Source organism: Mercenaria mercenaria, chromosome 1, assembly GCF_021730395.1.
Source record: "Mercenaria mercenaria strain notata chromosome 1, MADL_Memer_1, whole genome shotgun sequence".
Taxonomy (NCBI): Eukaryota; Metazoa; Mollusca; class Bivalvia; order Venerida; family Veneridae; genus Mercenaria; species Mercenaria mercenaria.
The window spans coordinates 37,278,715-37,290,809 of record NC_069361.1 but is presented as its reverse complement, the minus strand read 5'-3'; the positions used below and the strand labels follow the sequence as shown (position 1 = coordinate 37,290,809).

The 12,095-nt window shown below is 34.7% G+C and overlaps 1 protein-coding gene across 2 annotated transcripts in view; it reads left to right on the top strand.

Annotated features, from left to right (window-relative positions):
• Nucleotides 1-12,095, top strand: part of LOC123541445 (fibroblast growth factor receptor 3-like) — a 77,040-nt gene that overhangs the window by 25,994 nt on the left and 38,951 nt on the right. The window lies entirely within an intron of this gene.

Genomic DNA, 12,095 nt, shown 5'->3' with positions numbered 1-12,095 from the left:
ATTTATTGGCAACAAAATGCCGTATGAATGAAAAATAAATCGGTAGATTCAAACTAAAATAATCATGTGAGCGAGGTGTACTCAGGTATACTAGACCATAGCAAAAATAATTCTGACTTAGCTTTGTCCTGGGCATCCAGAGTAGACTATCCAGGGTCTCAGAAAAAATAGAATTCTTGTAAAATCACAAAATTCTATCAGTTTTCTATCTAAACTCGAGAGTAATTCCATCTGGAATGAGTCTCGAGAGCGATAAATCAAAGTTGTAAGAACTTCGTTCGCAATCGAGAATTAAGAAATTAGTATCAACCTAAAATACAAGATTTTTTTTCAGCGACGAACATCACGCCTGACACATTTTAAGAGGCTTATTCTACTCATCTTATCATTTTTCGAGTAAAAATATACACAAGCCATTTAATACTGATATCATATTTTTTATTCTGGTTTTCAAATATTTATTTAAAGATGATGATTTGTTTAAACTGTTTAAACTGAAAATTGAACTACAGTTCTGTTTGTCGAATATAGTAGAATCAAGGAATTGCATATTACAATCTCAACGGGATTTAAAAATAACCACCGGATTCGATACGGAGTAACATTATTTTTTTGAACGCCCCTCGTAGATACGTATTTAATAAAAAGGTTATTAGCTTTGTATCGGGAAATATGCAATAGAACGAATCCTAAACCAATAAGTATAAACCGCATGTATTCAAAGACCTGCAAGACAGTATTTTGTCATTCAATCGCAACCATAGTGTAAGTGCTTTTGTACTGTCGTTTTCAGTAGTCTTGCTCCGAAAACTACATGTACAGTTTCAGCACATGTGGGGCTATAGCTGGCAAAGGCGTTCTCATTTCTAGTTCATCTATACTTTCATTTTGCTGCACGGCAGCATAATAAACTGGTGTAATAAAGCTTTCACAGACTTTAAATAACTGAAAAGGTTTTTGTGACATGTGCAATGTTTTTGTACCCTTAACGTTTTTATCAAATGTCATAAGTCTGAGAATTTAATTGTTCTTGGATTTACTCTTACTCTGATATTGTAATGCCTATACATTATGGTAATATTTGCCTGTTCTGCTTACACTTTCGACTTCCTTCAAGTCCCAGTTCTTGTATACTGTATTTTTGCAGCCATGACGTAACGAATAAATAAGGCAGATTGAACTGATTTTTTAAATCAGCGCAACTGTCGAAATTTGTGTGGTTTGCCAGTGATAGCATCAAAACATACAGTATAGAAGAATGGGGACTGGAAGGAAATCGTAGTAAAAGTAGAACAGGAAAACATTACTATAATGCCAGGCATCTTCAGTCCACAAAAACTGGTTAGATTAACTGACCGTAGTTGTGTAATTGGAACATGTTGACAACAAGATAACTTGCATTTCCTCTACCGTCCATCAAACGAGCCTGCAACTCTTTCGTTTATGTCGTGTTGAGGTACCTGTGGCTTTCCGCGTTTGCTATTTTAAAACCCAGTAAAACAAACAAACAAAACAAACATTGCTATATAGATTTACTCAGGTTCCGAATTCTTCAAGAAAACTTAGAAATTACATATTTGTACTAGTTTTATTTGGTTGTATATCTAAAACTATAATAAGGCTATGTGATTTAGTGAAAAAAAACTATGATTTATCTATTTAACAAAATATCAATTTCGTTATTTTATCATTAATTTGCGAATTTGCTATTTCAGGCTTTGACATTGGTTTTAAATACATCTAAAGGCAAATGCAAATATGTGGAAATATGTACCAGAACAACTCAACAACGCTAGGCAGGCCGCAAGCCAATGTGTGGAAATACACAGCACAGCAACGCAACCAAGTTCACGTCCCGCTAGGCTGCCCACTAAATGTATAGCAGCGCAACGCAACAATATTCACACACCACTAGGCTCCCACATGCAGAAATGTGTAAATATATAGTAACGCAACGCGAAAATATTCACACATAACTAGGCTGTTGACATGCAAATATGTGTAAATTTGTAGCAGACCGATACAATCATATTCATGCATCACTATTCACGCTATATGCTAATATGTGGAAGTATTTAGAGCAGTCCAAAGTAACCAAATACCGGTATCTCGAGTGCAGGACACGCATGACATATTATCTCGAGTGCACGATATCTCAGCGGGAGCGCACGACATCATCTTATTTCTTATTTCTATCCCTATATTTCTTATCTGGAGCGCGAGACTCCTTATGGCAAGCGCACGACACCTTTGTCGGGCGTTTCGGAAAATTACAAAAATAGAATGTTTGTGTGTGTGTGTGTGCGGGGGGGGGGGGGGGGGGCGGGTGTTAAAGGCAGCCAACTGGGTAATTTCTTATGAATACACACCAACAAACCGGGGATACGCCACGAACCGGGGAATTCCCCAGTTCAATCTAACAATACCACATTAATCCTGACCTTAAAGTTAGTCATCTCTCGAAATTTGAGCCTATTCTGAGCGATAAAAATTCATTCTCCGGTTTGCAGGTTCTAGTCATACATATATCTCACACACAATTAGAATTTTACCAGAGTGTGTATCCTTTGCAATTTTCTGCAGTTCCCCAACTATACAACACACCAAGGTTTAAATCATTATTACTGATTTAGCACGTTTTCGTCATTTTAAGCTCATGGGTGAAATAATAATGTTGATCGTTAATTAATTACCAATTATATAGTTATGTTTTCACCTTCACAAGACGATATCATATATCTCTGTTTCCGAATATTTTGTCCGGCTTATCGTTTCACCATTTCGCTGTTATTGCTATGTTAATAAAATGATTTGATAATAGAAATATTAAATTGAGAATATTATAATATTCAGGAGCATCACTCAAAATATACAGTTTATTTATGATCTATCAATATATATTCATTTTACAAACTTTCAACTTCAAGCGGTGCTTATATATGCACTGCTTTTTCCGGAAATATCTGTCAGTATTAGATCTACAAAGAATTTCTTCAAGCTGTTCACAACGGTGCAATATGTTAACAGATGACACAACTACAGCTGTATTTCAAAGTCTATAGTTGTTAAAAAGAACGTTTGTTACCCGCTCAAAGAAAATATTCAAAGCAATATGAACGTATTGAACAAATTTTGTTCGAATTAATATACTTTTTCCACTTTATTTACATTTCGTTAATTCTTCTAAATTTTTGATATTATATATATCTTTATTTACATTTCTTTAATTCTTCTAAATTGTTGATATCATTAATTTATTTCTTCATTATAAATCTACTTATGGTTAATCATTCGGTATACCAACGGCCTATTACCGGTAAACTGAAATTTACGACTTGCAACTTAAATCCGGCATAAATACTTATTTTTAGCTCACCTGTCACAAAGTGACAAGGTGAGCTTTTGTGATCGCGCGGCGTCCGTCGTCCGTCATCCGTGCGTCCGTGCGTAAACTTTTCCTTGTGACATCTCTAGAGGTCACAGTCTTCATGGGATCTTTATGAAAATGGGTCAGAATGTTCATCTTGGTAAATTCTAGGTCAAGTTCGAAACTAGATCACGTGCCGTCAAAAACTAGGTCAGTAGATCTAAAAGTAGAAAAACATTGTGACCTCTCTAGAGGCCATATATTTCAAAAGATCTTCATGAAAATTGGTCAGAACGTTCACCTTGATGATATCTAGGTCAAGTCTGAAACTGGGTCACATACCGTCAAAAACTAGGTCAGTAGATCTAAAAATAGAAAAACCTTGTGACCTCCCTAGAGGCCATATTTTTCAAAAGATCTTCATGAAAATTGGTTAGAACGTTCATCTGGATGATATCTAGGTCAAATTTGAAATTGGGTCACGTGCCCTCAGAAACTAGGTCAGTAGGTTAAATAATAGAAAAACATTGTGACCTCTCTAGAGGCCATACCCTTGAGTGGATCTTCATGAAAATTGGTCAGAATGTTCATTTTGATGATATCTAGGTCAAGTTTGAAACTGGGTCACATGCCTTAAAAAACTAGGTCAGTAGGTCAAATAATTAAAAAACCTTGTGACCTCTCTAGAGGCCATACTTTTCACGGGATCTGTATGAAAGTTGGTCTGAATGTTCATCTTGATAATATCTAGATCAGGTTTGAAACTGGGTCAACTGCGGTTAAAAACTAGGTCATAGGTCTAAAATTAGAAAAATCTTTTGACCTCTCTAGAGGCCATATTTTTCAATGGATCTTCATGAAAATTGATCTGAATGTTCATCTTGATGATATCTAGGTTATTTTCGAAACTGGGTCACGTGCGGTTAAAAACTAGGCCAGTAGGTATAAAAATAGAAAAACCTTGTGACCCCTCTAGAGACCATATTTTTCAATAGATCTTCATGAAAATTGGTCAGAATTTTTATCTTGATAATATCTAGGTTAAGTTCAAAACTGGGTCACATTATCTCAAAAACTAGGTCACTATGTTAAATAATAGAAAAAACGATGTCATACTCAAAACTGGGTCATGTGGGAAGAGGTGAGCGATTCAGGACCATCATGGTCCTCTTGTTAATGAACTTGCTAAGTATTATCCATAGGGTGTAGGTATGGGCACCCGAACAGACACTGGTATTCACATGTGCCCTGTTTTGGAATTATGTGCGATATCATTATTAAGCCATTTCTTTTCAAATTCTTCAACATTTCAAACCTTCATCTATATATATAAAACAATTGAGTGGTATTTATCATATCAATAAAAGCTATCGAGTAATCTTGATTATTTCCTGTATAGGTACAGCTTTTCGATAAAAAAAAATCTTGACACTAAATTTCCGACGAAAAAAAAATGGTTCTCGGCCAAATCAGTTCTTTTTATTTGGCCATATAACGCCACTGATTGAACAATACTTGTTCATTCACAAAGCCAGTACCTTAGTTTATTTGAAATGCAATAATAATATTTTTCAGCTATGTTTTATTTCAGGTATTTTGTAAATATTCGCACTTAGTTTATTTGAAATGCAATAATAATATTTTTCAGCTATGTTTTATTTCAGGTATTTTGTAAATATTCGCACTAACGCCAAATAGCGGTTACTTCGAGTACAAAGTTGATTTTTACATTGAATATGTTGCATTTTTAATAACGTTTAATTTAGGGTTTCGGGTTTATTATCTTCAGCCGATATAGGGGCTTTTTATTGTTAAAAGGCCAAAGTTTGCATGTCTCTCGAGGCTTCCTTTTGGTTAAGGGAAAGAAATTAACTCTAACTTCACTTCGACAGGTTAGCAATGAAGTACAGAGTTTTTGGTCTCCCAAAAGTAAAGTAGATACTAATACCTCTCAAATTACCATGCTGCATTTGAAAAACGGCTGCATTTTTTATGTCCATTACCTCCTACGATGTTTATATAATCAGCTGTCTACTAGTAATGCAAATATCTATGTCAAGAGTAATAAATACTGCAAAGCCGAGATGTTTTAACACAGTTTTATTTATGAAGTATTTGTCAAATTTAGAGACCATATAAATCATAGCATTAGTACATTATCTGATTGATATTAGCTACTACACATCAAAGAAAAGGATGCAAGGATCTGACTCCAGTACGTTATTAATATTGTTTAAAAAAGCCTAGATCATAGCTAAGTCGTGCAATTATCTTAACACGGAATTTTCATGCTATTTTCGCGCGGTTTTTGTTCAGCGATCGCGCATGTATTGAAATTCATGTTACAAAAATGTTTCAAGAAAGCATAGGCTACGAAGTGTATTGTACATGTCCGAAATAATTTTAGTTTACGACGGTTCTAATAAAATGATAATGCTGCAGCTGCACGGGTTTATAAATGTTCACGTTACGGACAGATATATCCTGTAGAAAAATTGTCACCAGAACCTGCAACCTGAAGCACATTATTTTAATACTTACAGTTCTACAGAATCGTCACGGATTTGCTATATTTTAATAAGCGTCTTATCTTTGTAAACTATCGCTTTTAGAATAATACAAACAATTAAGTTGTAACACAAAAACGAAAATTTCTATTTGTCGAGGCCATTGATATATCTATTGTTATCATTGACGGTCTCGTATATGTGTAAAGTCTGAAATCTCAAAGTCTCGGTACGTTACAGATATACCAAGGATAAATTTTACAATACATATTCTAATTAACCAAAAGGAGAATTTTTCCTGCCGCTGACATTCCTATCTTTCAACTATAAGTATGAATATGGCATACAATTATCTGCACATGAAATTTTCTTCAACTTCAGGTCCGTAGAAAAGCAACGTTTTAAGAAAATTTGTTTGATGGATCAGTTTTGTACATTCAATGATATATCATACCGTATGTATATTGCGGTAGCACGTAATGTGGAATTTTTGGGGAACGAAGAGCGAGAAAGATTGGTGATTGAACTGACAGTGCTGATGAAACAGAAACAATAACAGTAATCTACAGATGAGTTCCAAATGTGTCAGAAAATACAATATGTTATGCATTGAATGAATTCCGATATCTTCATAACTTATCACACATGTACTAATCGTTAATGGAAACTTCAAAACAGAGAAATTTTATTGCCAACTTGAAAACAGAGAAATTTTATTGCCGGGGCTGTGACAAAAAAGGATTTTTATTGAATAGAAAGCTTTCAAATACATAACGACATTATTCATTGTTACATATAAGATTATTTCATACTTTATTCATGTCACTGACCAACACAAAATAAGACAATTCCCTTTTCGATGACACACTATTGCTGTATTTATTATGAGTGCAAGTACATTTATTTTAGTTTTGACACTGGCATACATATGCTTTACTAGTATTAATAGCATTGAAATACTTCTTTTTTTTCTAGGAAACACAAATATATCATAATCATGAAAATACTTAAGACATAAAAGTTTAGATAAAACAACAACAATATCAAATGCATTTAATATACATATGACTGATTTCATTTTACTCTTCCCTGATCAGAATGATTTTTACACGAGCATTTAGTTACTACATGAAAGTGTTATATACGTCTGCATTTGATAGAAAATACTAATGTACTTTGTATTGCGGTAAATTCAGCTGTTTCTTCATTTTTCATTCTCCTACCTTTTTGTAATTATACTATATATACATTTGCGTGATTGAAACTCCAGTAAGTATTGTTTGCAATTAGATCATGTTTAGTTTCAAAAAGGAAAATCATCACAAAATTCGGAAAAAGATTTTCCCAGTGTGGGATCCGAACCCATGACCCTCACAAATTCTGAAAGATTAACGTGTAAAGTAAACGTACTAGTGAAGCCTGGTTTTCTAAAAATAAGATAGAAACAAAAACTTTTTATACGAAAATATATTAGTAACCAAATATATTAATATTAATTGCGATTTTCTCATGCAAGAAATAACGATTTTCATGCAAAAATCAGGGACTGCGTATCATTGCGGAGGTTGATTGAACGATTGCCCGATAATTAATTCTTGTTTCTACATATCAAACCTGAAATTTTACTTTGCAAATATGCGCAAAAGTCTTTTTCAAGAAAATCAAGTTTTCGTTAGCCTGTTATCGGATAAAAATAAATGCTTTGTCACTGTTATTCTTCATGATTTAAGATTTTGTGTTATCTTATTCAAATTAATTACCTCGATTATTATTGTTTTCGTCTTAATTTTAACACAAATTTGCCTTCGCTCTCAGCGAGGGTCATGGGTTCATATCCTACTCTGGGAACGTCATTTTTTACAATTTTGTAATACCTTACTTTTTGAAACTTATCATGATTAAATAGCAAACGGTACTAGAGTTTAAATCTTAATAATGTATACAATGTATATATAATAATACAACATTTCAAAGGTAGGAACACAACAACTGAAAAATATGCTGAATATTACCCCGATTGGGAGATAATCTCAGTAAGTTGTCTGTTATTTTTTGTTGTACTTGAATATACATGATTTCCTTAATCCGAATGATTTTTATAGGAACCACTAATATGTTTTGACTGTTAATTCTGTCTTTAGAGCGAGTAGATGACAACTGCAAATTGTAACATGTTGGTCTACAATGTTGTGTCTGTAAATCAGTTCTTTTATTTAGACAGAATAGAAGGAAAATTTGTCTGCTTAGCACAGCTTTGTGCATGCCTAATCGAAATTTGAAACATGAAATTGATAAAACCAGATACTATTTTGTGCTATATTATGTCTCTGCATCATGCATCTGGTTCGTTCTTCGATTGTTCTATGTCTTTTCGTAAACAGTTATTTTAATGTAAACATCTGACATAGACAACTTTGATTGAATGTCGAAGGATTGACGTAATAAATGTACTTACAAACAGAATACAGAATTTCCCCTATTGACTGACCGCCTCTGTGTTCGGGTGGTTAGAGTCGCTGACTTAAAATCACTGTAATCTCTCACTGATTAAGGGGCATGGGATCGATCCCTGCAACCGACCTTTTATGTAAGGAAGATACTAGTAGTGGGTCTTTCCAGGAACGATTGTTGGGTAAACTGCCCGCTTGACAACTGAAATACTGTTTAAAAATGGCGTTAAACCCATCAATTCAATTTAAACCCCTCGACTGACTTACTCATATATCCTTTCCGCAGCCTTAACGTACTAAAACGTATTGGCGTCTGATGGCCCTTTCACGCTTCCGTAGAAACAACATTTATTACACGAAACTTATTTTGAAAATATTGCTGAAATGTCTAGGTCTGCAGCTCTCAAATACGGTTATATCTTACATCTGCGGCATATACTGGCACTCTCAGACAACATCAAAAATGACATTTTGAGCGATTTGATGATGTTCCAAAATTATCACTGTACCCTTGGTCCGTTACGGACCCCTGTGGGATTTGTGTTTATCCAGAGCTCAAATATTTTTTCATAGATTAAAAGTTGACATGCTGTACTAAAGCCCAGGTAATTTCAATCCGTAATAATGTGCTGAAAATTGGCTCCCCAATAGCAAAAAAAAAAAAAAAAAAGAAGTCCACGCGCATACATTTAGACGGGGTGACCCCTGCGCGTGACCCCTGACTATCTACGAATCAAAATGCGGCTTTCGTTTTCAAGTTTAGCATTTCTACTTTCATTTTATTTACTTCCGGAAATAGCTGAAGGTCGAGTGACGTCATTTTCTGTGCTGTCAAAAACATACATATGCCTGGCGAGATTGCATAAATATGTGCTGGCCGTCCTAAGGTTATATGTTATGTAACAGGTGCTTCCGCATACACCATTTTAATAGCTAGTTCCTCATTTCAACTATACACACGCACCCGTTTAGTTATACACTTGTACCTAATTTAGTCTTTACACTAATTCCCCGTTTTGTTGAAACACACAGTTCCGCATTTCGTCGATACACAAACACCCGGTTTGTTACACACAAATTTCCCCGTTTTGAATGTGAAAAAAACTCATTGCTTAACAATAGAAGATAGCTTTAATCTAAAGCCTCGGATAATTTAAAAATGATAAGAATAAGAGTTGATAGAAATAGGGTAACTGTAGCTGCAGTAATAAAGAAGTTCCCAGTTGGTAGTTTATAATTTACACTCCCGATTGGTAGCGTTTACATGTATGTGTGTGTGTGTGTGTGTGTGTGTGTGCGTGCGTGTGTGCGTGCGTGTGTGTGTCCTTAACATGCCACAGTATGATAGCGGTAACTTTTTATTGTTTTTAAGATTTCTGTATATAAATGCGTCTTATCATGTTGCCCGGAGAAATTTGAGAGGGTCATCTATTTTTGTTTGTACACTGCCTCTCATTATTGTGTTCATTTATATATTGAGTTCACATCTGTAATAAATCGCACGCGCTTTTCAATGAACTTGTAAAATATTTTCAACGAAGGCCATTAATGAAATAATTTATTGAATAGACCTCGTGACTCAGAAAAATCAGACTAGTAGTAAGTTTATGAATATGACTATATCAAACCATAATGGATGAGAATGGCCGATGTATATTTTCGGTATATTGTTTAATTATATTTATTTTTAACCATTTCCGCAGCATGAATGAAATATACAGTAAAAGATTTAACAGGAACCTGTGTAAGTGTACGGTTGCCCTTATTTGCTGTATGCAAAAGAGCAAGAGAGTAATGTTACTAAAGACCCAGTCACACTGTCAGGTTTTAAGGGCTAATTATAACGTTTCTCATCCCAGCGTACCAGATGGCTTATCTACGATAAATGAGCTAGGTCAACCAATTCAAAGAGTATTTGCAATGTATTTCAGATGGTTGATCTACGAGCAAAGTCAACAAACTTTAAATTTATTTCTATGATCTACGACCCAGGTCAACTAATTTTCAATGCATTTCTGACGGTTGATCTACGATCTTGGTCAAGCAATTCTTAGAGCACTTAAGATGGTTGTTCTACGATCAAAGTCCAGGTCAACCAGACTTAAATGTAATCAAAATGGTTGATCTAACATCTGTGAGCCAAGTCAATCGATCGCATTTCTGATGGTGAACCTATAGTCTGCGACCTAGATCTTTAAGTTTTCAATGTAATTTTGATCGTTAATCTACGATCTACAAGCCAGGCCGCCAATTAAAATTTATTTGTCCATCTATATCCCATGAGCTTCGGCCCGATTTCACAGAATTTCTTATTAAGAGATGCATTTAAAACATCTATAGATGTTATAAATAATAATATGATGCTGTGTATTTTTACACACACAATATGCATTCATTAAGATAGATACGGAGGTCTCGTATGCAAATTGTAAATATGTATTTCAGAGATAGAATTGTTTTAGTTCATAAATACTGTACATATTTTGAGCAATCGGACCGAGAAAGTTTTAATGAAGTGTTGTACCTAGTAAATGTAAATACATTCTTGCTCAGTAGCCCGTAGATAATGTAAACTTAACGATACAGATACTAGGTCTTAATCAGTAGACATTCTACGCTCGAATGATTTCAGATTTTCCCTCTTTCCAAGATGGTTGATTTGTATTGAATATATAGAGGGGTCACCGAATCCGTTGTGGTCTTAACAAGCCACAATGAATACTTCAAGGTTTCGTCACCTGTCACCAAGCTAGAAATAACCCGACTATCACAGCCTTTGTATGTTTTCAAAAGTTCCTGCACTCATTTATGGTGTTGTTTCTTTTGTTCCTCAGTGAGAAAATGAGGTAGCCACCTAGCGCAAACCTCACAGGTCCAAACGTTTTTTCACAATTGTTTGCACACTGCCTTTTGATATGCAAGTACAACTGACTATATCTTTCACTGAAAATCGCGCATCCTGTTTGACCACAGCTTTTACAGCAGCGATGTTTGCCTTGGTAACAGAGGTTTAGGGCTACCAGAACGGGTATCATCTGCCACAAATAATTTCCCAGCTTTTAAAATTAACCTACCTAAAAAGTATGCGCAACTAAATGGCCTGAGGTCCATATATACCACACAATTAATCAAATATCTGTTTTGAATCTATATCAAGCCAAATGCGGCATTTAATATAACTACGAATTTCAGCCTTTTCGTCCATTTTACAATGTGACAAGTCAATTGGTCAGTGCATATGACTGCATTATTTCAATTTGAAATAACTCGTCATTTGAAAAGCAATTTGCACGAATTAAACGGATATCTTTAACTACTGGACACAGCATTCAAGTGCAACGAAGTGTTTTAAAAATACTTGGGATAAATCTACGGAAGCCCATTAGTGACAGAACCTTTTGCTGGACCATTGAACATACTGATAGGTATGGTGCACTTAATTGGAAAAAGCCCCCCCCCCACCCCCTTCAACCCCACCTTCGTGCTTCGGGTAAGACTTGGAATCAGTTGTGATACCAGGGCCGTTTTGAATATTGCAGCACATTTCACATGTACCATGTAGAATTACTTTATAGTTAAATCCCTATATGACCGACTTGTCGACATATAAATGAGGTTTTAAAAGTTCCTCTTATAGTATGGACGACTGTCTTAAGTAACAATTTTGCGATATTTAAGAATGATTTATCTTTAAATAGTTTATTCTATAAACAAACTATTTAAAGGTGTTTCATATATTAAAATAGAAAAAGTGGAAACTTCACAGGTCGC